The 15000-nt window shown below is 48.5% G+C and overlaps 1 protein-coding gene across 4 annotated transcripts in view; it reads left to right on the top strand.

Annotated features, from left to right (window-relative positions):
- LOC139761441 (pleckstrin homology domain-containing family G member 5-like) overlaps positions 1–15000 on the top strand; it is a 593230-nt gene that overhangs the window by 119510 nt on the left and 458720 nt on the right. The window contains exon 1 of one of the 4 annotated variants that reach the window (XM_071685647.1): positions 10393–10450. The exons of the other annotated variants lie outside the window; for them this stretch is intronic. The gene's annotated coding sequence lies outside the window, so the exon portion shown is untranslated. Of the gene's footprint in view, positions 1–10392; positions 10451–15000 lie in introns of those variants that run through there. 4 annotated transcript variants of the gene reach the window in all.

Below are 15000 nucleotides of genomic sequence, written 5' to 3'. Positions count from 1 at the left end.
CTCTCTCTCTCTCTCTCTCTCTCTCTCCTTCCCCTTCATCCACCACACCCCCAGAGGGACGTTTCACACACCCCCAGAGGGACTTTTCACACACCCCCAGAGGGACTTCTTACGCACCCCCAGAGGGACTTTTTACTTTCCCCAGTATTACGTCAGGTCGAAGTAACGCCCTCCACATGCCTGACCTCTGCCTCTTTGGCCTCACGTAAGGGAAATATCTGTGGATCTTTCTACCACCCTTAAGCACGCCAGTAGCGACCCCTGGATTAGCTCATCGTACCTTCTGTTCGTACCGTCGTACACGGGGGAGGGTCGTGCGTCATGTTCACTGATCCTCATACCGTCGTGCTCAAGGGTGGTGTACCGTCGTGCTCCGTCGTGGCACCGTCATGCTCGAGGATTGGAGGCAAAGGAGATTTGTTTCCGCGGATCCTTAAACCACAAGAAGTCCTTTTATGGTCCCTCGCTTCGACTATCCTTCACGGCCTCTGTGCAACTCTACCCTTCCCTATCTCCCTCACTGGTTATGTATTTATACATATACATTCTCTCTCATATCAACAGGGGATGAAGAATGCGCATTTGGAAAGCGTCCATCTTCGCCTCGCAGACGAGTTTACCCCGTGAGATTGCTCCTGTGCTTGCTCGTCTATCACGTCCTCTGCTTTTCAAGACCGGCGCGTCTCCTTCCTTCCCCTTAGCAACCTGCACCCGATTCGATCCTCCCTCGAGGAGAGAGAGAGAGAGAGAGAGAGAGAGAGAGAGAGAGAGAGAGAGAGAGAGAGAGAGAGAGACGCGCGCTCGATCGCATCTGATCACCTCCCCTCCCCTCCACCCCTTTTTTTTTTTTTCCAAAGCATCGTCCAGCCGTTTTTAGGATCGTCTGTACAAACACGCATGTGTGTCTCTTACGCTCAATGGATCTTCATAAACCTTTCCGTCCCCCCCACCCTCACCCCCTCACCCCTTCCCCCCCCCCTACGTCAGGTGCTCTTGAAATTGACTTGGGGGGGAAGGGAAACCTTATGTCTCGACCCCCCCCCCCCCTCCCCTTGATAAGTGGTCTGAAAATGGATGATGGAGTCTGGCATCAAATGTTGACGTCTCTGGTTCGAATCCCCGACCCTACCTGCCTACCTACCTCGCCCCCCCCCTCTCGCCCCCCTTCTCGCCCCCCCCCCCCCCCACCGTCAGCAACCAGCGTTCATCGTTCGGTTTTCCCATCTTGTCAGCGTCTTCATTTACAGTTTTCCCTCCAGCGTCCGTTTTTTGATGGCCGCAGATTCGGCGACGATGGACTGGCGGTTCCCTCCTTTTCACATCAACAGACGCGTTTACTTATCTCTCTTCCGCCTCCCCTTGCCTCACGCTTTCTCGTCTCTCTTCCTAGATGAGCCTTTGACCAGTAATCGAGTTCATCATGTCGATGCTGGTGACTCAAACCTGCACGAGTTCTCTCTCTCTCTCTCTCTCTCTCTCTCTCTCTCTCTCTCTCTCTCTCTCTCTCTCTCTCTCTCTCTCACATCACATATGACCTCATATCGTACTAAGATATATATATATATATATATATATATATATATATATATATATATATATATATATATATATATATATATATATATATATGATGCCATCGCAACCTCACATCCGAAATAAGAATTCACTTCGACTGACCCTAGACCCCTGGAGGTGGGGGATGGGGGAGTGGAGGTAGGGGGGAGGGGTAGAGGAGGGGGTGAGGGAGTTGTGTCATCACCATCCCCCCCCCCCCCCCCCCCCCCCCTCCTTCCCTCTCTGGCTTCCATCTCATCGTTTACCCGCCCGGCGGTCGCGTCCCGGACGTCAAAACGTTGATAAACATCGTTATTAGTAACGCCCAGGTGGGATGTGTGTGTGTGGGGGGTGGGGGGGGGGAGGGGAGGGGGAGGGGAGGTGGTGTTGCAGACGGGCACTGGTGAGGGAGGGAGGGAGGGAGGGAGGGGGGCCCCGGCGGAGCAACAGAGCTCGCCCGTAGGCGATGTATACGTGAAGCGAATCACGTTTGGATGAGGTGGTAACACAGGAGGAGAGGAAGAGGAGGAGGAGCCAGCCGAGCCAGTGTGTTGACGGGGGAGGGAAGGGGAGGGGGGTCAGGGGGTGCAAATACATGTCGTGGGGGGGGGGGGGGGGCAGGCAGTGTGCAGACTGGAGCATTATAATGTTATTCTGTTCCCCCTCTTTCCCTGTGTCTCGTGGCTCAGTTCTCCCAGCACCACCCCCCCACCCCCCACACGGCTGATCTAAAATAACAGAGAGGGGAGGAGGGGGAAGGGGGAACTGTGTGTGTGTGTGTGTGTGTGTGTGTGTGTGTGTGTGTGTGTGTGTGTGTGTAGGAGAAGGAGGTGGGAAAGGAATATGAGAAGGGGGGGGGGATAGATTGAGAGAGGGAGGGGGTGGGTGTGATGTATCAGGGGGGAGGGGGTGTTTAGTGAGAGTAGGAGGAGGTGGGGGGGGGGAGAGAGTGTGTAAGTGTGTGTGGGGGAGGGAGGGGGGATGAGGGGAGGGAGGTCAGCTGTTTGCAGTTGCGTGGGGGGGGGGGGAAGGGGGATGAACCACCACGGAGTGTTGATACCATGTGTTTATATGAAGCCTCTCCCCCTCACCCCTTCCTCAACCCCCCCCCCCCGGTCATAATTCCATCCGCTCTCCTTCCCTCAAACCCCCTCCCCCCTTCCCTCAACCCCCTTCCCCCCTTCCCTCAACACCCTCCCCCTCCCCCCTCTTTCCAAGAAGTTCTATACACCTCACATGATCAGAGATGTCCTTGGGTTAAGTCTACTCAGAATAGACACACGAAGACCACGCAGACCCGTGGATGGTCCTGGCGAGGTGGTCTACCCTCTTTAGATGTCTGCTGCTTTAAACGTCTCATGTATCAAATGTCTGCTACTTTAAACGTCTGCTGTATTAAACGTCGTAACTTTAAACGTCTGCTGTATTAATCGTCTGTAACTTTAAACGTCTGCTGTATTAAACGTCTGTAGCTTTAAACGTCTGCTGTATTAAACGTCTGTAAATTTAAACGTCTGCTGTATTAAACGTCTGTTGTATTAAACGTCTGTAACTCTAAACGTCTTCTGTATTAAACGTCTGTAGCTTTAAACGTCTGCTGTATTAAACGTCTGTAGCTTTAAAGGTCTGCTGTATTAAACGTCTGTAGCTTTAAACGTCTGCTGTATTAAACGTCTGTAGCTTTAAAGGTCTGCTGTATTAAACGTCTGTAGCTTTAAACGTCTGCTGTATCAAATGCCTGCGGTGGTAGTGTGGCTCCACAAGGGGGGGAAGAAGGGTGTGTCTGCTCTTTAGGTTGACGATGGACCGACCAGCCACCACCACAAACACCTACCACAGTTCGTCCCTGATACCTGTGGTGGCCTCCACCACACACACTCTCCCCTCCCTCCACCACACACACACACACACACACACTCTCCCCTCCCTCCACCACACACACACACACACACACACACACACACACACACACACATACACACACATACACACACCCTGCCTCAGCCTCTCTCTCCCCAGGACGCTACACCCCACAACTCCCCCTCTACCTCAACCTCTCTCCCCAGGACGCTACATCCCACAATCCCCCCTCTACCTCAACCTCTCTCCCCAGGACGCCACACCCCACAACTCCCCCTCTACCTCAACCTCTCTCCCCAGGACGCTACACCCCACAATCCCCCCTCTACCTCAACCTCTCTCCCCAGGACGCTACACCCCACAACTCCCCCTCTACCTCAACCTCTGTCCCCAGGACGCTACACCCCACAACTCCCCCTCTACCTCAACCTCTCTCCCCAGGACGCCACACCCCACAACTCCCCCTCTACCTCAACCTCTCTCCCCAGGACGCTACACCCCACAATCCCCCCTCTACCTCAACCTCTTTCCCCAGGACGCTACACCCCACAATCCCCCCTCTACCTCAACCTCTCTCCCCAGGACGCTACACCCCACAACTCCCCCTCTACCTCAACCTCTCTCCCCAGGACGCCACACCCCACAACTCCCCCTCTACCTCAGCCTTTCTCCCCAGGATGCACAACAGCAGGAGAGATGTGGGAGAGGGAAGCTAAAATCCTTGTACAGTGGGTCAAAATTGTCCAGTTGTTTAGAGGCATCTGTGTGTACAGCTGGTTGGTCAACTAGGGTGGTTCATGGGTTCTATCAACTACCAGGGTCGTTAAGGATCTTAAGGGTCTATCACCTAACTACCAGAGTCATTAATGAGGTCGTCAGCGTCAAGTCGTAACTACCAGTCTGTAATGATCTTTGTTATGCCTTCCTAAAGTGTTGAGGCTCATTCGATAGCCATATATAGAAAACGTCACTGTGTATATACGTGGAGAAAATGTGTTGGGGACCAAAAGGGATTTGCAGTCTATTTCGACAGCAAATTACAGAACGGCCCATCCGCTTGTTAGACCCAGCTTCATGGTGTATGATAGAGCTGTTGGAGAAAGGCCTCTTTCCCCACCAACACACACACACACACACACACATCCTTCCTCTTCACCTCCTCCATCTCTTCTCCAACACGAACATCCATCTTTCAATCCCGTCCCTCTCTTCTTCACCAACGCCAGCTCTCCCTCTCCTTCCACGTCTTCACCAACACCAGCTCTCTCTCCAACAGTACACGGGGCGGAGGTGTGCCTCTCTCCCCCACCATCACCACCAAACCACGAAAGCTGGCACCCACCTCACCATCATTGCACCTAGAGTGTAGAACCCGAGACTCCGTTTTCTCACCTCCTGTCGTTAGAACAGCTTAATCACCAGTCTTGGGGGTGTGGGGTGGTTAGCCATGTGGCCCTCAGCTGTATGGCTGTGTTAGGCGCTGTAATTGTAACCTCCCCCTACCCCCCACATCCTCCCAAAGATTCTGTACCTCAGAAAATGTGGGAAATATTCTGTAATATTCTGTATTTTCGTGGGTGTGAAGATTCGAACCAGGAAAGTCTTGGATCTGAAGATTTCAATATACTTTTAGTGAGGGTCTCCCCCTTATGTGTGTGTGTGTGTGTGTGTGTATATATATATATATATATGAAGACCAGCTTTGTTTATCTTCGTTTAACCATTACTCAACTTTGTCTTCTTTCTTCTTCTTCTTCTTCTTCTTTTTCTTCTTCTTCTTCTTCTTCTTCTTCTTCTTTTTTCTTCTCCCTCTTTCTTCCTCTTATTCTTCCTCCTCTTTCAAATATCTCTTTATGCCCCCTCTTCACTCACTTCATATTTCTTCTCTATTTGCCAAACATTTGTTTCTCTCTCTCTCTCTCTCTCTCTCTCTCTCTCTCTCTCTCTCTCTCTCTCTCTCTCTCTCTCTCTCTCTCTCTCTCTCTCTCTTACAGTGTCTTTAAATCTAAGGGACGACCTATATAAGAGACATTGGCTCCACCGTGGACCTAAGTGTTGGCCCTAAAGATAAACTTGCTCCAGACACATGTTTAGGGACCTAAAAGTCCCTTAGAATAACCAAGGGAGTGTATTCATTTACCCTTAACGCGTGTCTAGGGTCCTCAAAATCCCTAAAATCACCCAAGGGCCTGTACATTTACCTTAAACATACTTTTTAGTTACCCTAAATCCCTTAAAGTACCTTAAAGTACCCTTAAAGTACCCTTAAAGTAAACACCATAATCTTATGCGCATGAGATGATGATCTCAACAAAGTTGATCACAGTTGATTAATCATGGTAAAGATTAATGTAATCATCCAAGTAGACCAACTTAATTATCTTGAGAGTTGAATAAATCGCATTAAAGATTAATCATTTCAGTTGACTAAATCAATCATCTTGAGGATTAATCTAATCACCTCAGTAGACTATGTTAATCACCCTTTAGCATCAGATTAATCACCATAACGATCAATTTAATCATGTCAGTAGACCAAGTTGATGAGTTTGAAGACTTGGCTGATCATATTGAAGGCTGAGTTGATCATGTGTGGAGGACAGGATTAATCATCTGTAATGCGATGGAGCGATTAGTCGCCTAGGTTTTTTGACCTGACCTTTGATGAGGTAAACGATTTAATGCGCAGTTGAGGGAGGTAATAATGGATCTGGGTGACCTTTACCCCCTTAACCCCCCCCCCCCGTGGGAGAAAGTTGATGTGTGGTTGCCATCTTGGACCTGGGGGGAGGGTGAGGGGTGCCCCCCCCTTGTGTGACGCCATCAAGGTCAGGGGGTTACGCCCCTCTGTGACGTCATCAAGGTCAGGGGTTGTCCCTGTGTGACGTCATCAAGGTCAGGGGTTTCCCCTGTATGACGTGGGTTGTGCACTAAACCCCCGGTGTTGTGGTGGGTTGTGCACTAAACCCCCGGTGTTGTGGTGGGTTCAGTTCATGATGGCCAGGTGAACAGCGAGCCAGCGTATCTGGTCCCCACCCAACCCAACCCACCCCTCAAAAAAAAAAAAATATACGCATGCGTCCCCCAAAAAAGCGTATAAAAGACATGCGTCATAAACCTTTTTATATATTTTCTTTCTTTTTTTTTTTTTAACCTTTTTTTATCTCTTGTTCCTCTGACCTGCAAATCACCAGGGCTAATTGCCTTGACCTCGCCCTGGTAGAGGGAGGGGGGGGAGGTTGTCATAACCTTACCTGAGGTCAGAACCCGACCCGACCCGACCCGACCCGACCCGACCCAGCCCAGCCAGTCAGGAGGTGAACAATGTTTGGGTGGACAGGTGAGCCCTGCACCCCCCCACCTTCACCTAGTATGGTAGGTGGCCATGTGAACTATTCTGCATTCGTGATGATGAGCCACACAATGTATTCTAACCCTGGAACTAAAATGGCGGTGTCGGCCCCCCTCCTCACCCCCCTTCTATAGCGCGACGGTATACGATCCTTGAGCACACGACGGGGTATATACGACCCTTGAGCACACGACGGGGTATATACGACCCTTGAGCACACGACGGGGTATATACGACCCTTGAGCACACGACGGTGTACGATCCTTGAGCGCACGACGGTGTACGACCCTTGAGCACGATGGTATACGACCCTTGAGCACGACGGTATATATACGACCCTTGAGCACGACGGTATATGCACGACCCTTGAGCACACGACGGTATATATACGACCCTTGAACACACGACAGTATATATACGACCCTTGAGCACACGACGGTATATATACGACCCTTGAGCACGACGGTATATATACGACCCTTGAGCACACGACGGTATATATACGACCCTTGAGCACGACGGTATATATACGACCCTTGAGCACGACGGTATATATACGACTCTTGAGCACACGACGGTATATATACGACCCTTGAGCACACGACGGTATATATACGACCCTTGAGCACGACGGTATATATACGACCCTTGAGCACGACGGTATATATACGACCCTTGAGCACGACGGTATATATACGACCCTTGAGCACGACGGTATATACGACCCTTGAGTGAGGTAACCTGACCTTTGACCTGACACTTTCAGAGTCATATCAGAGGTCAAAGACTTGTCATACCCAGAGGTCGTCGGCGTAACACCTCTGTGACCCAGAAGGTCGTACAAGTCGTTTTCTTCGATGCAACAGAGGCGTGGTGGTGGGGAGGGGTGGGAGCAGTCACCAATTACATCATTAACCATCACGACGTGGTTAAGTTGGGCACGGGTTCACCTGCTCTGGCACTCTAGTTGGGCAGAGTGGTCCAAGGTTGGGCAAATTGCCCACCTTGAGACGAGCGGAGGCCAGGTCGTGATGTTTCTAGTCAGGCGCTGTGACGCACTTTGAATTCATCATGCTTTGGTGTAGTGTGTGTGTGTGTGTGTGTGTGTGTGTGTGTGGCACCATCTCTTAACCTTGTAACACACACACACACACACACACACACACACACATATATATATATATATAATATATATATATATATATATATATATATATATAGTTTGATGACCATAAGGAAAAATGAAATACGATAAGTTCCCTTGTGCACTTTCGTGTAATCATCATATCATCAGGGGAGATACAATAATTCTTGTGTCTCCCCTGACAGTATAATTACCCCCCTTCCCTCCTCCAGGTCCACTTGGGGACATACCGTGTTCCATTTTCTTTCCCCTTCGTGATGATCAACACATACTGTATCACACGCACCGCTGTGACCTTCTCGTTCGTGCGGGGGGGTTCGACCCCGGGATGTGCGTGCGTGAGCGCGTCTTGCCAACGAGCCAGCTGGTTCACGGAAGCTGTGGGATCGAAACCACTCGTTCGTTCCGATCCTGGCGTGGCCACGTCGCGTTCGTGCGTCCGTCCGTCCCTCCGTCGTACCAGATGGTCGTAAGATGGCTAATGGCGATCCAGTCGCAAGGGGACGTTCGACCCTGCTCCTGCGCGGAGTGTACTTTCTGAACATGTTGCAAATGGTGGATTAACGTGTGGGGGGAGGGGGGGGAAGGGGGGGCATTATCCTCCACCAGCTGACGACGCCATCTGGGGGAGGGGGAGTCGGGAGTGCAGGGGAGGGTAAAGGGGGGAAAGGGAGAGGGAGGGAGAGGGAAGGGAGGGGAAGGGAGTGAGGGAGGGGGTGGGGGAAGATGCTGAATCGCTATGGTTTTGTAGGCCCTCATGGTCGTCTTGTATGGGGTGGGGGGAGGTGAGGGGGAGGGGGAGGTGTGTCTTGTCCTGACGTGTGACGGCCACGTGTGACGGCCACGTGTGACGGCGCCAGCGACAGCCAGTGACGTGCGCGTACGGCGCTGTGTTGTGACGGAAGCGCCAAAAAGACAGTTTGGTTGATCCATTTTGCGCTTCACATGGGTGCTTCCCTCACAAGACCCACCCGAGGGGGTTAGAGGAATGCCCCTGGAAACATACCTGTCTATCTACCCGTCCGTTTATCTATCTGTCTGTCTCTTTATCTGTCTTTTTATCCGCGTATCTTCCTACCAAACTATCTATCAATCTATCATATTCTCTCTCTCTCTCTCTCTCTCTCTCTCTCTCTCTCTCTCTCTCTCTCTCTCTCTCTCTCTCTCTCTCTCTCTCTATATATATATATATATATATATATATATATATATATATATACACACATCGAAGAGACGAAGCTAGGACGCCATTTGGTAAACGTGATTGTCCAATATATATATATATATATATATATATATATATATATATATATATATATATATATATATATTGTATGATAACATATCTGTGATCTCTTTTGCCTTTGTTAGTTTGCTAAGTCCTTTGCACGTGTTATATAATTCAAAAGGCAGAGAATGTATATAGTTTTTCTAAATCATTTCTATATATTTTTGTCTATATTTTTTTCATCTGTGTTTGAACCATGGCTATGTATACTACAGCCCTATGTTTTAACAAAGTCAAGCCGTTTAAATTCCTCCATCACCTCAAGCATAACCCCCCCACCCCCCCAACCCCCAAAATAACGCGTAATGGTGCTGGGGTGGGGGTTGGGAGAGGGGGGTTGGGAGAGGGGGGTTGGGAGAGGGGAGTTTGGGGGAGGGAGTTTAAAACCGTTCATCGCTGGGCGGCGCGTTAGCGAAGGTTATTAATTTAAAGGCCCGACGAGCGAGGGAAGGGGGGGGGGTAGGGGGTGGGGGATGTTTGGGGGGTGTGGGGGAGGGGGAGGGGGAGGGGGGGAAGAGGACGTGGGCATAGTCAAAGAAAGTACTTCCTGTGTGTGTGTGTGTGTGTGTGTGTGTCTCGTCAAGTTCGGCCATGCCCTAGAGGCGAATATACCGGTAATCCTATAGTCCGCGTGAGCCTAGTGTTCTCAAAAAAAATATATATTCTCGCGGGAGAAGAAGATGGTAGACAATGCCTCAGGCCCTCCAGATAACGGTGTGTGGGGGGGGTGTGTTGTGGGGGTGTGGAGGAGGTGTGGGGGTTAATAGATGGTATAGCAGTGGTAGGGACACACATATGTTGCTGGAGCCGCTCTGCAGGGTATTTAAATTTTGTCATGATGGAAGCGTCCGTGTGTCTGTCTGTCTGTGTGTGTCTGTGTGTGTGTGTGTGTGTGTGTGTGTGTTAGGGTAGCGCTGCCGGGCATAGGACTTCTCTTCTTTTTTTCCCTTCAATTATCTTGCTCAATTTAAATGATCCCTACCGTATTTATTCCACACGTATGTCGTATGGGTGTCTGATATAGGTATAGAATAGAAAAAACAAATCCAAAGCTCGATTGTCTATCGTTAGAGATTAATTATTTGATATCGAATGAAAATGTTGACGAGTTTGAGTTCCCGGCAGCGCGGTACGACAACGGCGGCACCTGTGGATCTATCATGACTGAACTTCCCAAGGTGTCAGTGTCCCTTTGGAGGTGCGAGAGTGAGGTAGTTTACCGCTCGTTACTGCCCACCATTCTTGAATTACGGTACGCGATTATTACACGCTGGTGTCGTAGAGACGTACGGTAATATGATCTCTACGTAAACAAGTGCAGAAAGTGATTGTTATTTATTTTATTTTCTTCCCGCCTCTCCAAGTCTCTTCCATACGAATGTGTATGATCACATTGCGACAAGTGACATTTAAGTGAGCTTGCGAGATCTTCTAATACTTTTGTGAGAAAAGTGAAGCTGTTAAGTTGGTTTTATTGGGGGGGGGGGAGAGTAGGCTGGAACTGCTTCTGTCAATGGTGGGAAATGTGGATATATATGTGTATTCTCCCCCCACAGCACCCCCACAACCCCCCCACAGCACCAGCCCCCCTCCTCTGTAAATATTGGTAAAAACTATTGTTTTTTTTTCTCTTAATGGGGTGGGGGTAGGAGGGGGGGGAACTGTTCCCAGTTATAAATGATTGTTAAGTGTATGTTCAGTGTATTGGTGCGTTTATATTTCTATTAATAAGGCATTTAAATAGGTTTATTTCTTTGGCTACAGTTGGAGATGCGGGATATATATATATATATATATATATATATATATATATATATATATATATATATATATATATATATATATATATGGGAGAAAGAATACTTTCCGCGTATTCCCAGCGTGTTGTAAAAGGCGACTAAAAAGGGGAGGGAGCGGGGGGCTGGAAATCCTCCCCTCCCGTTTTAAGTTTCCCAAAAGAAAGAACAGAGAAGGGGGCCAAGTGAGGATATTCCCTCTTAGGCTCAGACCTCTGTTCTTAGCGCTACCTCGCTATAGCGGGAAATAGGAAATATGTAGGAAAAAGAATATATATATATATATATATATATATATATATATATATATATATATATTATATATATATATATATATATATATATATATATATATATATATATATATATATATATATATATATATATAGTAACCTTTAATTCCACAACTGATGAAAGATGTCTCCTTTAAACCCACACAATAACTTAACCTTTGGGATGGTTTAATAAACCATCGCCTTAAGGAATTGATTTACATGGATTTGTTTGGTTTAATGGCGTCCATGATTTTTATTTTTGTTTATTTTTTTTCCCTATTGAATCGCCGAACGCGTGCAAGGATGCTCCAGCCCCGCGTGGCGTCAGTTACTTTCTATTTTCTCTCTTTATCCCGGTGATTTAGTGGGGGGGGGGGGGAGCGGGACGTCGCCTGGAGGTGGGTGGGTGTGGGTGGGCAATCGAACCCACCACCCACCACGGTGGCGGATCGCTCCACGGCAAGGGAACCGGGGCATGGATGTGGGCGGGTGGGTGGGTTGTGACAGGGGTGGGTTTGGAATGGGGGGGGGGGTATTGGGGTGGGTGGGTGGGGGTGAGGGTGGGTTGGAATGGGGGTTTTAATGGGGGGGAGGAGGTATGCATTAACGGTCATGAGACTTGCATGTGGTCGCCAGTTGAAACGCGACTCCACGCCCGGTGTCCCGAGAGAGAGAGAGAGAGAGAGAGAGAGAGAGAGAGAGAGAGAGAGAGAGAGAGAAAGAGAGAGAGAGTTGTTGTTGTTGTTGTTGTTTTTGTTGTTTTGAGTGAGGAAAGGGACCCAGCCAGCACGCCTGAGTGCATCATCATTTCGTACTCAGCAACTAGCTAACTACCTAACTAACTAACGAACGAACGAGCTAACTAACTAGTTAACTACCTAGCTATTTAACAACCTAACTAACGAACGAACGAGCTAACTAACTAGTTAACTACCTATCTACCTAACTATTTAAATACCTAACTAATGAACGAACGAGCTAACTAACTAGTTAACTACCTATCTACCTAACTATTTAACTACCTAACATCGAACGAACTAACTAGCTAACTAAGTACGTAACAACCTACCTACCTAACTAACTATTTAACTAACTACCTACCTAAGTAACTAACTAACCAACCAACTAGTTAACTACCTACCTCACTATTTAACTATCTACACAGCTAACTACGTAACTAACTACCTAACTACTCTCTCGCCCACCTCAATTGATCATGATGATGGAGACACACACATATACACACTATATTGAACTCAATCTCTTACTGAAATGAAATTCATTTCTCTTCTTTGTATTGGTCAGAAGATACGAATGACGTCACTAGTTACCGTATTCTTGACACCGCGGCACCGGTTGCCGGCTGTATAGCCAGCCTCCTCTTGTAGTGAACTTGACGGCAAAATAGCCTCTACGGTTACCGGGTTTTATACAACCTCTGTTGTTGTTGTGTTGTTGTTGTAGGAGGAGGAGGCCGGTACGACTGGTAGCGGCCGTGTCCGGATACCATACGATGGGTAACCGGCCAGGTTATAGTTTTCCGAACGTCTTTACCGGATTAATGACGTGTTTCGGATGGGGTGGGGTGGGGTCGGATGGGGTGTGGGGTGGGGTGTGGGGTGGGGGGGTGAGGTGTGGGGGGGGAGACGATTGACTTCAGTGGTGTCACAAAAGAAAATGGGTCACTGATTTTGGACAGACTAAGGTCTCCTACGGGGGCCTTTGTTTACCTAATTTACATACCGGAACTTAAGTAAAACGTGTAGGAAATATTTCATTTAAATTTTCGATACGTGAATCATGTTGGTTTTCAGTAGGGGTTCGAACCGAGTCTTCCCTAGGTATGGGGGGGATCTATTACCAACCACAAAGCATGCAGGGGGTGTTTATTTGTTTGTTTGTTTCTTAGACGTCTTGAAAGAGGGTTAACTTAGGTGTTTAATGAAGGTTTAGTTCATCTAAGGTCTCTTTGTTAACTTAGATAGCTTAGGCTAGGTTAAGTTAGGTGTGAAGTAAGACGCGTCTCCCAATATTTTTTTTTCATATAAACAAAACAGTGCAGTGGGCAACCCATGTTTGAGGCAATGGAGGAGTACCACCCGGCGTTTGGGGTCGACCCTGAACACACCGTCGAGTACAGATCGACAGAGTTTTAAGAAAGTTGTAAAAATCGGTCGATTAAGCTAACACAAGAGTGGCAAAATCTGGCCCCAGACACTTCCGGTTGGATGTGTTCTTTGCTGGTGTGTGTGTGTGTGTGTGTGTGTGTATGTGTGTGTGTGTGTGTGTGTGTGTGTGTGAGTGTGTGTGTGTGTGTATGTGTGAGTGTGTGTGTGTGTGTGTGTGTGTGTGTGCTGTACGTGTTTGCGTACGTATGTACGTAACTATACTTGTGCCCGTCAAGGACCACAATGCACTTTCAGTTTCGTTGTGATCCACCTTGCTTGTGTTCGTACCTGTTGATTTTGTGTCTTAAAGCCTTTAATATATGCAAATTATCCTCTCCTGCTCATTAGTCTTGCTGTCCAGACAAAGGTGTGTTCAGGTCCTCCATTCACAGGTTTCCGGCGTTTGAAATTCAAGGCACGAACTTTTTATTTATATTTGTATACACCTGTGGACGTCCCCGTTAGCTGGCGACTCCTCTTGCTGGCGATGACTCCATTTGACGGTTCATCTTGCTGGCGATTACACCCGTTGACGACTCCGTTAGCCGACGATTGTATTCGCTGACGACCCCTCTTCCAGACGTCTCCCACTCACTCAAGACTCCGCCAAGCGGGCGACTCTCCTCCTCCTCCTCCTCCTCGCCCTCCTCCTCCTCCTCCTCCTCGCCGACGAACGCTACGTTCACATGGGGACGCCGGCCGCCGAAGACGACCCTCCCTCGCCAGCGACCACAGTTGCTGACGACGAACCTGGCGGTCGCCTACGTCAGCATCGTGAGGCGATTTGAGGATCCAGTTCGTTTCTTTGAGTTACAGCGACTCGTACGAGGCAAGGAAGCTGTGGGCCTCGATGTGGCTGGGTTGTGGCTGTGGTTGTAGTTGTGATTGTGGTTGTAATAGAACAGTGTGATCTACGTTCCTCAGTAGACCTTCACTTAGTATAACTTGTGTATATATTGTGTGCGTCAATTGGGATTTCTCATTATGGTATTCAGTCTCTCTCTCTCTCTCTCTCTCTCTCTCTCTCTCTCTCTCTCTCTCTCTCTCTCTCTCTCTCTCTCTCTCTCGTGGGGTGGGAGGAGGAGGAGCGAGTCCCTGAGATTTCTTGACGTGGGATGGTAGTAACGGGAGGTTGTGATGAGTAAGGGAGAAGATGGTGATAGAGAGAGAGAGAGAAAGAGACGGATGACTCAGATGTGTACAGTAAACAAAAGGGTTAGGATGAGTAAAGAGAGAGGTGCGAGAGTCGCGGTGAGTTAGTAAGAGAGAAAACATACGACTTGCAAAACACCAACACCAACAAAATATATTTGACCAATGAACACGATTCTCTGTAAGTCCATCTCATGTGTCGCCCATCAACACACGCCATCAACCCGGTCCTCACCTTTAATTAATCAAATATATGACAGGAAACAGTGAACCATGCACCAGAAAATGACTACCACACATTAATAAAAACACTCGGACCCCAATTGGGCTCTTTAGTTTGAAAAACAATCGGCTCGTTCGTTCGCTCATATGCAAATTCAAACGTTCAACCACCACAACACTTTCCCCCAT

Source organism: Panulirus ornatus, chromosome 40 (assembly GCF_036320965.1).
Source record: "Panulirus ornatus isolate Po-2019 chromosome 40, ASM3632096v1, whole genome shotgun sequence".
In the NCBI taxonomy this organism is placed as follows: domain Eukaryota; kingdom Metazoa; phylum Arthropoda; class Malacostraca; order Decapoda; family Palinuridae; genus Panulirus; species Panulirus ornatus.
This window is presented reverse-complemented; position numbering and strand designations above follow the sequence as displayed.